Genomic DNA, 17,804 nt, shown 5'->3' with positions numbered 1-17,804 from the left:
CCAGGGCTGGGCCTCCCTGACTATAATATGCCCTTCCACATGTTTGCACGCCAAAATTGTAAAACCATGGCGGGTGTACTGACACAAGAAAACGGAGGCAAGTTGCGTCCTTGTGTATTTTTCTCAAAGGTAATGCCCACCTCTGTCCAGGGGATGCCGGCATGTCTGCGTTCTCTTGCAGCCTGTGCTATGATGGTAGAGTCGGCAAATTCTTTCACAATGTGACATTACACCATTTTGCACACTACTCATGATGTTGTAGGCCTACTCAAGGACATCCGCACTCAACACAGCAGGCAGCTGAGCTTATTGCACTCACTAGGACATGTATTCTACATGCTGATAGACCTGTCACCATTCATACTGAGAGTAGGTACACACATGGGGTAGTGTAGGACCATGGTATGATCTGGCAGAGGAGAGGATTTACGGCAGCAGATGGTAAGGATCATGTCTCACAGGGCAATGCGCTGGCAGTTAAGATGGCGAAATGAGTTGCCAAAAGCAACCTCACAGGTTTGTATAACCATTGGGAGATGCCATGTTTGGCACCTCCAACCCCTGAGATGTTGCACATGCTTACTGATCTTCAGTGGTATGCCACTGAACAGGAACAGCAAGACTGGTGTTATCCAGTATTGCAGAAAAATCCTAAGACAGGATTAGAATTAGTCTGCAAAGAGGGGAAGTTATGCATTCCCCCAATACAGTGCTTCCATCTTAAGTAGCACATTTCCACAGAGTAGGTCATAAACAGCATTGAGATACTCATGGGTAGGCCTTTCCCCACACCATGGGCAAGACGCCCCCTGGTGGTGCAGGAAGGGGACTTGGACCTGATCAGAGAGAAGTACTAATCTGATCAAAGTCCTCAGTAAAACTGAAGAAAAAGTGGCTTGTAAGTCTCCTTCTCTTTCACAGGAATCAACCCGTCCATTCCGGATAGGCAACCAGGTGATGATCAAGATCTTAAAGAAGGGAAAGGAACCAGGAAGTTTCACCTACGGACAACCCACCGAGGTAGTCAGGATCACCAGAACAGCGGTCCTCACTGAACAATCGCTCACGTGGATCCACGCCACAAGGATTAAGTTGGTGAAGAAAAGAGAGGTACTAACGGGGGCAGACAGCCTTGACCTCGAAGAAGATACAGAAGGGGTACTAACGGAGGCAGACAGCCTTGACCCCCAACAAGATGACGCAGTCGGGAAATTCCTCGAGATGGCTGAGATGTAGTGCCTTAATAATTGTAATTTTGTGTCTCCTACTTACTGTCCCATGGCTGTGGAACAGACAGATATACCTGGAAACAGAATGCAGAGGGGAAGACAGTCTATGCAAGACAAAGGAGAACTTATGGCTGTACCTGGCCAAAACTCTGAACTTAACTGACTTTTGTCTCCAAACCACTTTATCGGCATCTAACATTTTGGAGACATGTCTGGTAGGAGTCCCCACCCCACTAGACGTATGGACGGAGCTCCTACGTTCCCAATGGAACGACACAGACTTGGAGGATCATGATGTTAAATATGGATATGTAAATCCTTATCATGCTTGTTATGACTGTCCTACATATGAGAATCTGCAGAGTAATATGATAGAAGTAATTACAGGTCTTGTCACAGCAGCAGAAATATGTTATAACTTCACCTGTGATGAGACACTATTGCCTCCCTGCATACAAGCAAAAATGCAGAATAAGATTAAGCCAAATATTTGTGATAGAGATTTAGGTAGTTGTAAAAAGATAATATCAGGAAAGAATATGCAATGTAATATTACAAAAACAGTACCATCCCTAGACAAACATGTACCTCTACCAACAGGATGGGTATTGGCCTGTGGGAATACTAGTTACACATACATACCGGCCAATATTACAGAGGGACCCTGTACAATAGCCAGGCTGACATTAGCAATGTTACCACTATTTCCAGCAATGCAGACACGACACACGAGAGACACTTTCCTACAGCTACCAGAAAATTGTGATTATAATATGAATCTCCTCTCTAGATTAGAATATATGAGTTTAGGGGTATCTTTGATAGGAGTACCAGGGTTGGCCATATATAACCACAGGACAATATCAAAACTTGCCTGTTTTATGGTAAAACAGATAAATGTCACTAGTGCAGTTCTGCAAGATATGCTGCTGGATATACAATCGTATGAAAAGGCTATCTTGCAGAATAGGGCAACTATTGACTATTTATTGTTCCAACATGGTGTAGGATGCTCAGCGTTCGCAGGGATGTGTTGTTTCAATTTATTAGATCACTCCCGTGGAATAAAAGATAAAATAGGCCAATTAGAGGAGATGAGAAAACATATAAAACAGGATGTTGACCAAGGTTGGTGGGACTGGCTTTTTGGCTGAATGCCTGACTTTGGTCAAATAAGATATGTTTTAGGAGTGGTACTCGCCGTGGTCGCTGCAATAGTGGGTCTCTGCTGTTGTCTGTGGTGTGTGCCCTCCCTTCTAGCCATATGTCAAAAAGGTGGCCGAAAGAGGGGTACACTCAACATTCCTCTATACTCCGGTAGAGGTAGAAGAGGCAAACACAACCTCAACAAAGCCTGAGGATTATACTGCTGAAGGGTATATGGAATACCTAAAGGCTTATAAGCAAACCAAGGAAGAGCAGAGAAAGAACCATATAGTATAAGGTATATATATAAGGTTCTAAGAGGGGATTTGATGGGATATATGTGACTCCATTTTGTCTCATTTAGCCACGTGTATTACATTTGGTTAGTGCACTACAAAACCTCCCTCCCCCCTATGGAATGTGAGACACTTCCTTAAACTGTTTCATGGAATCCATACAGTTTGAAAGTATGAACAGCCTTCTAGCCATAAAAGGACATCTCGTTCAACTGTATGCTAGCCTATGTGTATATACCTGATTGGTCAAATGCTGTTACTATGAGTCAGCTATGATGTTAATGCAGAGCTTATGTGTGACCATACTATTGGTCAAATACTAATGCTAACATATGATTGGATGTAAAGGAAGCTCAACCCCCTCTATTAAAACTGTTTGCCAGCTGTGAATAAACCAGAATGGATTGGAAATAGACATGTGTTCATGTGGTCTATCTTCTTCATTCTCCCGGTACCGGTAAGACTTAATTCAAGCTGGCCACTGAAATCATGTGTCAGGGACACACCGTTAGGGAAGAGAGTAAATTTTCCTTACAGATGCGGTCGCTGATGGTGCTTGCGAAGGTCCAAGTGCAGGGCGGGAGGCATCCTCACCTGCGCCTTCGACAGGCGATTGGCCAGCACGTACCATAGGGAAACAGGAGGCAGTGGCGTGACCCGCACACACAGATTGTGGACCCAGCCGTTTGTCCTACTTATTACGGTGCTTGGATGCCATGTGGTGGATCATGCTGGTGGTGGTGAGGTTGCTAGTGTTCACGCCTCGGCTCATTTTGGTGTGGCACATGTTGCAAACTACTATTCTTCTGTCGTCCGCACTTTCCCCAAAAAAGTGCCATACTGCGGAACACCTACCCCTTGGCAAGGAAGATTTCCGCAAGGGGGTGCTCCGTGGCCCGCCTTCTCCCTTTTTCCACCCCACTTCCTCTTCCAGCCTGTTGCGATGCTGCAGATCCCTCCCCCTCTGTACTGCTGTCCTCGCTCGGCTTTCCACCTTCCCAGGTTAAGTCAGTGACCTCATCGTCTACCACCTCCTCTTCCACTTCCTCACTTGGATCATCCTCTTGATTTTTTGACCTAACCACAACCTCAGTGATTGACAACTGTGTCTCATCATTTTCATCAACCTCTTGAGACAGTAATTGCAGTTGACTCATTGGCAACTGTGTCTAATCATCATCATCATCCACCTTATTAAACACTAAATGCCGTTCCCCACCGTCCTGTTTCTGTGACTGTGGAAGCTCCTATGACCTATAGAAGGGTGTTTTCAGTGACTTGTGACATCTGTCCAATACCTTCTGTGTGTCAGGGCCAGAGATAGAAAAATATAAGTTAAAACTAGTATATTTTTTCCATACTTTTTCTATAGAGGGTGTCTGCAGTGACTTGTGACATCTGTGCAATACCTTGCGTGTATCAGGGCTAGAGATAGAAAAAATATATCTCTAGCCCTGACAGACACAAGGTATTGCACAGATGTCACAAGTCACTGCAGACACCCCCTATAGAAAAAGTCTAGAAAAAAATATACTAGTATTCACTTATATTTTTTCTATCTCTGACCCTGACACACAGAAGGTATTGCAAAGATGTCACAAGTCACTGCAGACACCATTCTATAGGAAAAGTACGTACCGTAAAAGTATGGAAAAAATATACTAGTTTACACTTATATTTTTTCTATCTCTGGCCCTGACACACAGAAGGTATTGCACAGATGTCACAAGTCACTGCAGACACCATTCTATAGGAAAAGTACGTACCGTAAAAGTATGGAAAAAATATACTAGTTTACACTTATATTTTTTCTATCTCTGGCCCTGACACACAGAAGGTATTGCACAGATGTCACAAGTCACTGCAGACACCATCTATAGAAAAAGTATGGAAAAAATATATTAGATGTCACAAGTCACTGCAGACACCTGTCACGGCCTTTGGTGTGCGCTGTGACACTTATGCCACGCTTGCTGTTGCCTGTGGAAACGTGTTGCTGTTTCAGCATGCGGGGGAAGTGTCATGGCCTTTGTGGTGTGTGCCGTGACATGGTTGCCTTGCATGTTGTTGCCTGCGCCAATGTGTAGCTTTTTATGCTGGTGTGTACACTTCCCCTTTCAGTTGTTTCCTCCTCTGTCCGGTGCTGGAGGGGTTAACCACCTTGTTGGGCGTGGTCACTAGGTGCTTCATCTTACCTGTGGCTAGAGGCCAGGAGTAAGTGGTATTCCAGCCATGGTGTGTGTTGGAGTTATGCTCCTGGTCTTCATGTTCCATCTCGCAGAGTGAGGGCCTCCTAGTGGGACATCGAGGTCTTCAGCGATGTCTTCCCTCCCTTACATGTGTTGTATGTTTGGTGTGGGGTTATGATTTGGTGTGTTATGGAACCACAAGCCTGTATGCAGTGCTGCTTGGGGCTGCCATGCACTTTGTGGCATGGGGGTCCTAGCGGAGTCTGGTGTGCTGGATACCTGTGAGAGTTGCTGGTATGGTGTCTTGTTTGGTGTTAGGGCTCCAGTACGTATTCACGGGTTCCAGTTGTTGTGGCAGCGGCAGGTAGGTGTGTTGTCTTGTTTTCTTGCCTGCCGTTTCTCTTGCTGCATATGGTCTTTTCCTTTCCTTGCTTCTAGGCCTTTTGAGACTCCTGTTCTTCCGTGTCCTGGAAGAACAGGGCGCCTCTCCTCAGATCCTTTGTGAGGGATTCTCAGGGCGACTCATGGCCTTAGGTATCCAGGGTATGAGCCGTCCTACCATCCAGGTACGCTGATACGTTGAGGAGTTAGGGCCAGGTATAGGGACGCATTAGGAGGTGACCTGCAACCTTATCCTTGTGTTCAGGCCTAGGTGCTTTCCTTATCCCCAGTCATCGTACGGTGGGGTGTTTTCCCCACTCCCCACCGTGACAGTATGTCCCACTAGGCCCTTTTTCTCTGTCGGTGCCTTCGGAAGAGGGCCCAGCATGTGTCGCCTGCCGTTTTCTGGCGCACATGCTTATCCTCCGGAGGGAGGGTGAAAGGGGAACCCTGTTAACAGTGCGGTTCTCTGTAACAGATGTTGCAGTTGGTGTGAACAGTCACTGGTGTTTGCGTTTCTCCTCGTCCATTTCTCAGTGGTTTTGTCACTTGTGTTGTGTGCTGGCTGCATCGGCGATCGCAGCAAACCGCAGTTCAATTCAGACCTGCGGTTTGCGGTTTTACCTTATCTGGCGGGTGGCGGTGCAATCGGGTCCCCATGCGGCTGTAGGGGGGACCCGATGGCATGGAAGGCAGTGCGATGCCTTCCTGAGGCATCGCCGCTGCCTTCCTGTGACGTGCCTGTGAGATCCAGCCCCCTGGATCTCACAGGCCGGAAGCTGTATGAGTAATACACACAGTATTACTCATACAGCCAATGCATTCCAATACAGAAGTATTGGAATGCATTGTAAAGGGGATTAGGCCCCCAAAAGTTCAAGTCCCAAAGTGGGACAAAAAATAAAGTGAAAAAAAAAGTTGAAAAAATAAAGTTTTCCCCCCAAAAAATTAAAAGGATCAAGTAAAAATAAACAAAAACATTTTTTCCCCAAATAAAGTTAAAAATAATTGCTAAAAGATACGGGGGAAAAGAAAAGTATACATATTAGGTATCGCTGTGTCCGTATCGACCGGCTCTATAAAAATATCACATGACCTAACCCCTCAGATGAACACCGTAAAAAATTTAAAATAAAAACTGTGCTAAATAAACCATTTTTAGTCACCTTACATCACAAAAAGTGTAATAGCAAGCGATCAAAAAGGCACACGCACCCCAAAATAATGCCAATAAAACCATCATCTCATCCAGTAAAAATCATACCCTACCCAAGGTAATCGCCCAAAAACAGAAAAAATATGGCTCTCAGACTATGGAAACACTAAAACATGATTTATTTTTTCTTCAAAAATGAAATCATTGTGTAAAACTTACATAGATAAAAAAAAAGTATACATATTAGGTATCGCAGCGTCCGTGACAACCTGGTCTATAAAAATATCACATGATCTAACCTGTCAGACGAATGTTGTAAATAACAAATAATAAAACTGTGCCAAATCAGCTATTTCTTGTTACCTTGCCTCACAAAAAGTGTAATTCAGAGAAACCAAAAATCATATGTACCCTAAACTAGTACCAGCAATACTGCCACCCTATCCCGTAGTTTCTAAAATGGGGTCACTTTTTGGAGTTTCTACTCTAGTGGTGCATCAGGGGGGCTTCAAATGGGACATGGTGTCAAAAAAGCCAGTCCAGCAAAACCTGCCTTCCAAAAAACGTATGGCATTCCTTTCCTTCTGCGCTCTGCCGTGTGCCCGTACAGCAGTTTACAACCACATATAGGGTGTTTCCGTAAACTACAGAAACAGGGCCATAAATTTTGAGTTTGGTTTGGCTGTTAACCCTTGCTTTGTAACTGGAAAAAAATTATTAAAATGGAAAATCTGCCAAAAATTTGAAATTTTAAAATTGTATCTCTATTTTCCATTAATTCTTGTGGAACACCTAAAGGGTTAACGACGTTTGTAAAATCAGTTTTGAATACCTTGAAGGGTGTAGTTTCTTAGATGGGGTCAGTTTTATGGAATTTCTACTCTAGGGGTGCATCAGGGGGGCTTCAAATGGGACATGGTGTCAAAAAAAACAGTCCCGCAAAACCTGCCTTCCAAAAACCGTATGGCATTCCTTTCCTTCTGCGCCCTGCCGTGTGCCCGTACAGCAGTTTACGACCACATATGGGGTGTTTCTGTAAACTACAGAATCAGGGCCATAAATATTGAGTTTGGTTTGGCTGTTAACCCTTGCTTTGTAGCTGGAAAAAAAATTATTAAAATGGAAAATCTGCCAAAAATGTGAAATTTTTAAATTGTATCTCTATTTTCCATTAATTCTTGTGGAACACTTAAAGGGTTAAAGAAGTTAGTAAAATCAGTTTTGAATACCTTGAGGGGTGTAGTTTATAGAATGGGGTCATTTTTGGGTGGTTTCTGTTATGTAAGCATCACAAAGTGACTTCAGACCTGAACTGATTTGCTTCTAAACGTCTAAGCCTTGTAACATCCCCAAAAAATAAAATATCATTCCCAAAATGATCCAAACATGAAGTAGACATAGGGGAATGTAAAGTAATAACTATTTTTGGAGGTATTACTATGTATTATAGAAGTAGAGAAATTGAAACTTGAAAATTTGCCATTTTTTTAAAAAAAATTGTAAATTTGGTAGTTTTTTATAAATAAAATTTAATTTTTTTGACTTAATTTTACCAGTTTAATGAAGTACAATATGTGACGAAAAAACTGTCTCAGAATGGCCTGGAAAAGTCAAAGCGTTTTAAAGTTATCAGCACTTAAAGTGACACTGGTCAGATTTGCAAAAAATGGCCAAGTCCTTAAGGTGAAATAGGGCTGAGTCCTTAAGGGGTTAAGTAGTGTCTCCCTGCTGTGTGGTGTGTGTGGGGTTAATACTCTGGCTGGAGCAAAGTGGTGAGTTGGGTGTGGTCTCTTGGACCTATTTATCCTAGGCTTGTTGCATGGAGGTAAGTTGTGCTCTAGCCTTGCTTTGGGCTGGAAGCTATGCTCCTTTCTGTGGCTATTCCAACTGCCCAGTCATTGAGGGCCACCTTGTTGGACATCAAGGTCTTTTAGCAATGTCATCCCTATGTCTTCTCCATGTCTCCACCCATCCTTATGTGTCTATGTTTGGTGTGGGTTTGATTTGGGATTTAGTTGTTATGTCTTGTGCGTTGTTACATGTCTGGTCTGTTGATGTTGTGTCCAGCATGTCTGCTAGACATTTCCCCTGTTCGTCTTCTGAACCTAATGACATTAGCAGCCTTGCCTGTATCCACCTTGCTTCGATGTCCGCATGGGGGTCCAGGTTGTTGTTGTGTGGTTATTCCATCTTTGCTGCAGCAGGTAAGTGTTTGATGTTCCGTTATTACATTGTGTTCTTACCTGCCGTGCAGTTGCTGCATTGTCTTTCTCCCTGTCTGCTACTGGGCCGCTGGAAACGCCTTTCATCCGTGGTGATGGATGAACAGGAGGTCTCTGCCCTGTCACTATGTTGAGGGCATTGCAGGGATTCCTAGACCTTTTGGTTCATGGGTATGAGCCCCCTTACCTTTGAAGGCGGCTCATACAGCCAGGAGACTAGGGAAATTTTAGGGAAGCTTTAGGAGGTGACCAGCTCCCTTTTCGCTGCCTACGGCCTAGTACCTGGTGACATTGTACGGTGGGTAGTTTCCCCCTCTCCCCACCGTGACAGTATGTCCAACAAGGTGGCCCTCAATGATTGGGCAGATGGAATAGCTACAGAAAGGAGCATAGCTTCCAGCCCAAAGCAAGGCTAGAGCACAACTAACCTCCATGCAACAAGCCTAGGCTAAATAGCTCCAAGAGACCACACCCAACTCACCACTTTGTTCCAGCCAAAGTATTAACCCCACACACACCACACAGCAGGGAGACACTACTTAATGGGGTATTGCACACACAGGCAAAAGGCAACAGGTTGCCGCAGACAACAGCATGCGTGGCCAGCAATTCACGGCTCACACAGCAAAACCTGTGACACTGCCACAACATGCCAAAACAGCAACATGTTGCCATCGGCAACAGCAAGCGTGGCAACAGTGTCACGGCGTACATCATAGGCCGTGACAACACCTTTCTATAGGTAAAGTACGTAAAAGTATGAAAAGAATATACTAGTTTTCACTTATATTTTTTATATCTCTGGCCCAAACACACAAGGTATTGCACAGATGTCACAAGTCACTGCAGACACCCTCTATAGGTAAAGTATGGAAAAGTATGGAAAAAATATACTAGTTTTCACTTATATTTTTTATAACTCTGGCCCTGACACACAGAAGGTATTGCACAGATGTCACAAGTCACTGCAAATATAGAAATATAAAAAAAGAGGATTATGGTACAATTAGAGCTCTCTGGTTCTGAAGATGGACCAGGTGACACGAGAAAAAGTACCTGAAGCAGAGGCTAACAGAGGCGCCAAGGGGTGGAGGTGAATCCCTTAGTCACTGATCGTGATGAGGATTATATTTGGTTCTTTTTTGTATGTAGGAAATAAAAAGACCTTCACCTGGGTCTAGTAAAGGAGCTAAGAGTTTAGGAATAGCAACAAACCCTATAATGGTGATGTTGACAGATGAAGATTATAAAATGAAGATTATAACCAAATATAATCCTCATCACAATCAGTGACTAAGGGATTTGGCGCCTAGTACGTGTTTTCTATTTCTTTTTAACGTGTGCGAAGGGCTCCTCTTTCCTCTTCCTCTCCACACCGCCTCTATCACAAGTCACTGCAGACACCCTATTTTTTATAACTCTGGCCCTGACACACAGAAGGTATTGCACAGATGTCACAAGTCACTGCAGACACCCTTCTATAGGTAAAGTACGTAAAAGTATGGAAAAAATATACTAGTTTTCCCTTATATTTTTTCTATCTCTGGCCCAGAACACACACAAGGTATTGTACAGATGACAGAAGTCACTGCAGACACCCTCTATAGAAAAAGTATGGAAAAGAATGGGGGGGTTATGGATGGCTATATTATTGCTGCCACCACATACAATAGTCCTTAAAAGGACTTTTGGGTCTTTGAAACATTTTTCAACTAAATAGATTGCGATCACACTCCCTACACTATCTGTCCCTTCCTAAACGCAGCTCTCCCTGACTAATAATGAGCCGAACACATGCGATCGGTTACTATATAGCACCCAATAACGTGTTCCGGCCAGCCAATCACAGTAATGCCAGTAACCAACAAGGCTATGGCATTACAGTGATGGCAGTACTTACCTGCACGTTTATTGGCTGCATAGCAGCCAAGAGACGTGCGGGGAGGAGACTCGAGCATGGCGCTCGAGCACATGCGCTACTCAGCCGAGTACCGCTATGTGCCGAGCATATCGATGCTCGAGCCGAACAGTAGTTCGGCCTAGCATGCTCACTCAACACTACTCCTGGCCGATGTGATAGCAACTAAAAAGACACATTTTATTGTTAGAATCTTAATGGGGACTTCCGAGAGGGGTTCAAGGGGCGCTTTAACCAAAGCCTGAAGGACCAGGCCAAGATTCCAAGGAGGGACCCTAGCGAGCCTAGCCAGAGTGTTTCTAGCAACGGCCTTACAAAATCTAACAATCAAAGGATGAGCAGCTAGACTAGAATCAAACAAAACACTTATGGCCGAAATCTGAACTTTTAAGGTACTTAAGGCCAACCCTTTATCTAATCCCCTCTGGAGAAACTCTAAAATCCTAGGAATGCTAAGCTGACAAGAAGATAAAGGGGGTATCCCTAAAAACTTAAAGAAATCCGACCATACTCTAGCATATATGCCTGTAGTCACTTCCTTCCTACTCTTTAATAAGGTAGAGACTACTGACCCCGATAGCCCCTTTTGGATCAATAGCGACCTTTCAAAAACCAGGCAGTCAAGTGAAGGCCCTTGACTATGGGATGTATCACTTGGCCTTGACACAAGAGATTAGGAATTTCTGGAAAGACCCATTGCTCCCTGACCGACTGTAGTCTTAACCAGGTGAACCATGCTAGACGGGGCCAAAAGGGGGCTATCAAGATCACAGAAGCTATGTCTTCCCTTATTTTGTTCAACACCCTGGGAATCAATTGTAATGGATGGAAAGCATACAGAAGACTCCTGCCCCAGGGCTAAAGGAAGGCATCAACTTCTGTGGGAGAATCCCCTGGATAAAGGGAATAGAACCTTTTCACCTTCCTGTTGCTTCCTGTAGCAAAAGAGGTCTATGTTTGGCAACCCCCACAGGCTTACTATCTTTGCAAATATTTCCTGATTCAAGGACCACTCCCTCTGGTCTAGTCTGCTTTCCAGTTGTCTATACCCCTGATATGAAGGGCTGATAGTGACAACACCTTCCCTTCCAACAAGGATCGGGTTCCCCCCTGATTATTTAAGTATGCCACTACAGAACTATTGTCGGATAAAACCCTTAAATGCCGTTTCTGAAGCCAAGGCAGGATCTTCTGTAGAGTTTTCAGAACTGCTGTCTGTAACGGTCACGTCCACACACACACAGGGGGAAGGGTAGTGACCACTGCGCTCCACCCTCACCCCTGGCCCTGCCTACTGGACGACAGGGGACAACTGGACGGCAGTCCCTAACTTAGGATATGTGCAGGGAAGACAGACAAGACAAAATACGGAACATGAACGGACCGGGTCAGAACCAAGAGAGCTACGCAGTCAACGGATTAAGCAAAGAATGGTCAGGAGAAGCCGGGGTCAAATACCAGGAGAGTAGCGAAGTACAAGAGGAGTCCTAAGAGAGTAGTCAGGTGGGAGCCGAGGTCACAATACCAGGATGTATGCGCAGTACAGGAGGAGCAGGCAGAGGATAGTCAGGGAACAGGATCAGGTAAATATTAAGTAGTCCAACAAATAGCCAGGAACCTAGAAATTAACAGGCAACCTGTAGCCAGCAGGCTGCCTGTATTTATAGTGGGGAGTTAGGGTCATGTGACGTGGCTAGCGTCACATGACCGACAGACCAAACAGTCGAGCACCGAGTGATCAGCTCGGCGCTCAAGGCAGACTAGGAGCAGGGAGCCACCCAGCTAGTAAAGCCGCCCTGGGAATGAGGTCAAACACAGAACCTCATTCCAAAAGCTAAGCAACAGTTCTGCGGGCAATGGGGGACCGAGTGCACCTTCGGAACCCCGTGACAGTACCCCCCCTTTTACGAGGGGCCACCGGACCCAAGACTTCAGGCGATGGCTTTTCAGGGTGTTCTAAATCAAATTTACGAACCAGTCTAGGAGCATGAACCTCCGTGGCAGGTACCCAAGATCTCTCTTCAGGTCCATACCCCTTCCAGTGAATCAGATACTGCACCTTCCTGACATCCACTATTTTAGACACGACATACTCGACAGCATCATTAACAAGAACCGGCGGAGGCGAGGCTTTCGATGGTACTACCAGTTCAAAATATTTTTTAAGTAGAGATTTATGGAACACATTATGAATGTGGAATGACTCGGGCAGCTCCAACCTGAATGATACCGGGTTAATCACCTCCGTGATCTTATATGGACGATTAAAACGAGGAGCAAATTTTCAAGAAGCTACCTTGAGAGATAGATTCTTGGAGGACAACCATACTTTATCCCCAACCTGAAAGTTCACCCCCCTTGAACGTCTCCTATCGGCCTTGAGTTTTTGAGAACTTTGAGCCTTTTCTAGGTTCGATTGAACCCGGGCCCAAACTGTGCACAGTTCGGAGGAGAGTTTATCAGCTTCAGGGTTAGAGGAGGAGACGGACGACCCAGAATGAAAACGGGGATGAAAACCATGGTTACAAAAGAAAGGGGAGACCCCAGCAGAAGAATTGACACGGTTATTCAGAGCAAATTCAGCCAACGGAAGGAATTTGACCCATAATTGCTGGTCATCAGCAACATACAACCTCAGGAATTGTTCCACAGACTGATTAAGGCGTTCAGTCTGCCCATTACTCTCAGGATGGTAGGCGGAAGAAAAAGACAACAAAATTTTACATCTTTGACAGAAGGCCCTCCAGAATTTGGACACAAACTGCACACCCCTGTCCGAAACAATATTTTCCGGGATGCCATGTAAACGAACAATCTCTCTCACAAAAATAGACGCCAGGGTTTTAGCATTCGGAAGTTTAGACAGGGAAATGAAATGAACCATCTTGCTAAACCTATCGACCACTACCCAAACCACAGTCTTACCCTCCGCCAGTGGTAGGTCAGTTATAAAGTCCATCGAGATATGGGACCAGGGTCTACTGGGAATGGGTAGGGGTCGTAGGTTACCAGCAGGGCGAGTCCTAGGTGTCTTAGACCTGGCACAAACTTCACAGGCTGACACGTAGGACTTGACATCCCTGGTCAGAGTGGGCCACCAATAAGATCTAGAAACCAGATCCTTAGTGCCCTCAATACCCGGATGTCCACAAAAGGCAGAATCGTGACACTCACCCAACAGCTGGAGACGAAATTGTACGGGAACAAACAACTTATCTGTTGGGGTGGATGCCGGTGCCAGATGTTGTTCAGCCTTAATGCGAGCCGAGATATCCTGGGTTAGAGCCGCTAAGAAGATGTTTGCTGGTAGGATGGATTCAGGCGGCGTCTCAGTGGGTTGAAAAGCATGGAAGCTCCGAGATAATGCGTCTGCCTTCACATTTTTACTTCCCGGCCTGAACGTAATGGAGAAATCAAAACGGGTTTGTCGGGGATTCAACCTCTTAGCGGACTCGAGAAACATTAGGTTTTTATGGTCAGTGACAACAGTTACTCGATGCCTTGCCCCCTCCAAAAAATGTCTCCACTCCTCAAATGCCCATTTAATGGCCAACAGCTCCCTATTCCCTATGTCGTAGTTTCTCTCCGTGGGAGAGAATTTCCTAGAGAAGAAGGCACACGGTCTCAGGTTAGTGAGGCTAGCAGGACCTTGTGAAAGGACTGCTCCTGCGCCGTCCTCGGACGCATCCACCTCCACAATAAAGGGTCTCTCCTGATCAGGCTGGATCAGAATGGGAGCGCTACTAAATGCCTTTTTTAATGTTTCAAATGAAGAAATGGCCTTGGTAAACCAATTCTCCAAATCCGCCCCTTTCTTAGTAAGGTCGGTCAATGGCTTAGCAATTACAGAAAAATTCATGATAAATTTACGGTAGTAATTAGCGAAACCCAAAAACCGTTGTAAAGCCTTTAAGGATGAAGGCCTTACCCATTCCTTAATTGCTAAAACCTTACCAGGATCCATCTTAAAGGCGTGAGGAGTCAAAACATGCCCTAGAAACAGTATCTCCTGTACACCAAAGACACATTTCTCTTGCTTAGCGGATAGCTGGTTCTCCCTCAACACCTCTAATACTTGTTTGACATGGGACACATGAGATCCGAAATCAGGAGAGAATATCAAAATGTCGTCAAGATAGACAATAATAAATTTACCTAAGAACTCCCTAAGAATATCGTTCATTAAGTTTTGGAACACAGCTGGGGCATTGCTGAGTCCAAAAGGCATCACCTGATATTCAAAGTGTCCTATCGGAGTATTGAACGCTGTCTTCCATTCGTCTCCCTACTTGATTCGGATTAGATTGTATGCCCCTTTCAGGTCAATCTTGGAAAACCAGGTTGCCCCCAAAACCTGGTTAAATAAATCCGGAATCAATGGGAGAGAGTATCTATTTTGGACAGTGATTTTATTTAATCTCCGGTAATCAATACAAGGCCTAAGACCACCATCCTTCTTTTTAACAAAGAAAAACCCTGCTCCCATAGGAGAGACTGAAGGTCTAATATGCCCTTTAGCAAGGCTCTCCTTAATATAATCTTCCATAGCCTTGCGTTCGGGCCCTGAAAGATTATAAATTCGACCTTTAGGAAATTCGGCACCCTCAATTAGCTCTATGGCGCAATCATAAGGTCTATGGGGGGGTAGAACCTCTGGAGTAAGGGACGAGAACACATCAGAATATTCCTTAATAACAGAGGGTAATGTATTAGACCTTACTGAAACCCCAGCCTGGACCACGGACAAGCATGAGTCACACTTAGGTCCCCATTTCACCAACTCTCCTGTGGACCAATCAATTGTGGGGTTATGTAAACGGAGCCAAGGCAACCCTAGTACCACCTCAACCGGTAGGTTCTCCAGGACTAGAAGAGAACATCTCTCAGAGTGGCACACACCCACGGACAGAGAAATTTCAGAGGTACATGACCTCACCGTACCACTAATCAGGGGAGTAGCATCAATAGCCATGACATGGATAGGTGTAGGTAAAGCAAACATTGGAATACCCAATTTACAAGCAAACTCAAAGTCAATAAAGCTGGCCGCTGAACCGGAGTCAATAAAGGCCTTACCCAGCCACTTATTAACCCCCAGAGAAATTGTTATGGGTACCAAAAGCTTACCTTTAGAAAAATCAGGGTGTACCTGGTCTTTAGGTTGTCTTGCCTTAGAAGACTTGTCAGAGAGGTCCCTCTTAGGACACTTGTTGATCCAATGGCCAGGATCTCCACAATAGAAGCACTCTCCGCGTCTGCGACGAAGATTACCCCGGGTCATGCCAACTTGCATGGGTTCCTCGGTGGAGACCTCAGTGTTGTCCCTGGAAAAGGCCTCTGGCTGGACCACCATCTGAGAACAGAACTGTCGTTCTTGTCGTCTCTCTCTAACTCGTCTGTCAAGTCGGACAACTAGGGTCATCATCTCCTCTAAGGTCTCAGGAATTTGGTAATTGACCAATAGATCTTTTAAATTATCAGATAGACCAGACCTAAACTGACTCTTCAGGGCTGGTTCATTCCATCCTGAGGGGACACACCACCGTCTGAATTGGGTGCAATACTCCTCCGCAGGGAGATGGCCCTGAACCAGTGCCCTAAGAGCTGTCTCGGCTACCAGGGCCCTGTCTGGTTCGTCATAGAGGGTACCCAGGGCCTGAAAAAAAACCCTCCACAGAAGTTAGACAACTGGCCCCAGGAGGTAACGAAAATGCCCAGTCCTGGGGATCACCCTGTAGTAGAGAAATTATAATCCCCACGCGCTGGCTCTCGGGACCGGAGGACACGGGGCGCAAACGGAAGTAGAGTTTGCAATTCTCCTTAAAGGAGAGAAACCTCTTCCGGTCTCCAGAAAAGGGTTCTGGGAGCTTGATCTGGGGTTCAAAATATGGACTGGAGGACAGAGGAGTGGAAGAACCTTGCCCTAACTCACAAGAACGGAGTTTCTCTCCTAGCTCCTGCACCCTCTGTGTCAAGTTAGAGACATGGTCAGTCAGGGTAGTAAGAGGATTCATGATACAGTGGTTATTGGGCCTGTTAATCTGTAACGGTCACGTCCACACACACACAGGGGGAAGGGTAGTGACCACTGCGCTCCACCCTCACCCCTGGCCCTGCCTACTTGCCTCACGAGTCCTGATGACAGGGGACAACTGGACGGCAGTCCCTAACTTAGGATATGTGCAGGGAAGACAGACAAGACAAAATACGGAACATGAACGGACCGGGTCAGAACCAAGAGAGCTACGCAGTACAACGGATTAAGCAAAGAATGGTCAGGAGAAGCCGGGGTCAAATACCAGGATGTATGCGCAGTACAGGAGGAGCAGGCAGAGGATAGTCAGGGAACAGGATCAGGTAAATATTAAGTAGTCCAACAAATAGCCAGGAACCTAGAAATTAACAGGCAACCTGTAGCCAGCAGGCTGCCTGTATTTATAGTGGGGAGTGAGGGTCATGTGACGTGGCTAGCGTCACATGACCGACAGACCAACCAGTCGAGCACCGAGTGATCAGCTCGGTGCTCAAGGCAGACTAGGAGCAGGGAGCCACCCAGCTAGTAAAGCCGCCCTGGGAATGAGGTCAAACACAGAACCTCATTCCAAAAGCTAAGCAACAGTTCTGCGGGCAATGGGGGACCGAGTGCACCTTCGGAACCCCGTGACACTGTCAATTCCTTTGCATTGGAAGAAATCTTTCAATCTGCCCTGCCCCAGGCTCCCTGAAAAACTCTGTCCAGAACATGAGCCCCCCAACAAGATGGACTGGCGTCTGTAGTGACTACTAAAGGATTTACCACCTTCCACGGGACCCACTGATCTAGATTTTCTTGTATCAGCCACCATTCTAGTGACCGACGGGTCTTCCTGGAGATTAGAATCTTGCTGTTCAGCTGCTCTGGCCTCCCTGACCATGACTGTGAATCTCCCACTGGAGATCCCTGGAATGAGCTTGAGCCCACAGAACTACTGGAGTGCATGACGTCAAGGTACCGAGGACAGACATAGCTTTCCTGACTGAAAGGCAAGGGAATAGAATTAGATCTCGCACCACTGACCTTGCTTTCACTTTGTCCAAGGTCTGAAAGGATCTCTGGGAGATCGAGTCGAGCAAAATCCCCAGGAACCTCTGCGACTGTAGGGGGATCATCCTGGATTTCTCCATGTTCACTATCCAACCCAATGATTCCAGGATCTGAATTACTTGGTCTGCCTGTGAAAGACAACTCAGTCTGGATGGGGCTGCTATTAAAAATAGTCCAGGTAGG

The sequence above is a fragment of the Bufo bufo genome, chromosome 5 (assembly GCF_905171765.1).
Source record: "Bufo bufo chromosome 5, aBufBuf1.1, whole genome shotgun sequence".
Lineage (NCBI taxonomy): Eukaryota > Metazoa > Chordata > Amphibia > Anura > Bufonidae > Bufo > Bufo bufo.
Note: the sequence above shows the minus strand (reverse complement) of the source record.